The following is a 1,035-nucleotide window of genomic DNA, read 5'->3' on the forward strand; positions in this document are numbered from 1 at the left end:
ATGATCACTTCCACTGCCATCTGGATGACAACTCAGGTAGGCTAAAAAGGAAACAAATGCTTCCCAAGTCCTTACCATAAACCAAGCATCGGTCTTTGAGACTCAGGGAGGTTAGATGAGAAACAAAGGACAAATGTAAAGCAGGAGGAGGGTGCAGTTTTCAGCAGGAGCAAAACCAACAACAGCAGATTGCAGGACAGAGGGAAATCTAAAGAGCATTAATTGGTAGAAAGAGTAGCCCTCTGTTCCCTGACTGCCGTTGCCTGATTGGAATGGGGCTTCCATTGCAAATACTATTCCTACATGTGGAATGGATGTGGGGCAAGCATCTGTTGATGAAGACTGTGTTCTGATTTTTATTCATATGTTTTGGTACCATATACTCACCACCAGGGCATGTTTCAGTTTCTACCAAAAGAAAAGAGGCTCAGAAGAAATTATTTATAATTAAGTGTTTCCAACCAGGCAGCCCCACCTCCCTCTCTAGCCTTTGCTGTCAAGCTCCAAATTTGGTTCCAGGAACCAACTCAAGTCTACAGTTGAGAAACAAGTAATTTAAGCATGAGTTCTATTATTCCCAAATGGCACCCCATGCCTTACTTTCCATTGTTTTTACATGAACTTAACTGGCTATTTGTATCTTTTTTAAGGATCATCCAATTCTAAATTTCATATCATCCTTCTTTTCCCTTTAGCTGGTTATATCAGTTTTTCGAATGCTTCAAGTCCATTCATTCTAAAGTCTTCTAATAAATCTAATTTGTAGACGCTCTCCCTGTGATTGTGATTGCTAGAAAAGTTATATTTCTTATGGTCATTAATTTAGATCTTTATTTTAACAAATCATTTAGCATTTGTTGTTGTTCTCATTGATGAATAATATTAACCAAAAAAAAAAAAAATTCCTAAGCAAAGGAGATGGAATAGGAAGTTGAGACAAGAATTAATTATCTTAATAAATATTCTCTCATACCTACCAAATTACACCTTATTGCTCAGTTCAGAACTCAGCATTGCCATTGCTGTAGAAACAAA

This window comes from Carlito syrichta, unplaced genomic scaffold (genome assembly GCF_000164805.1).
Source record: "Carlito syrichta isolate Samal-C Ts95f unplaced genomic scaffold, Tarsius_syrichta-2.0.1 Scaffold289206, whole genome shotgun sequence".
NCBI lineage: Eukaryota > Metazoa > Chordata > Mammalia > Primates > Tarsiidae > Carlito > Carlito syrichta.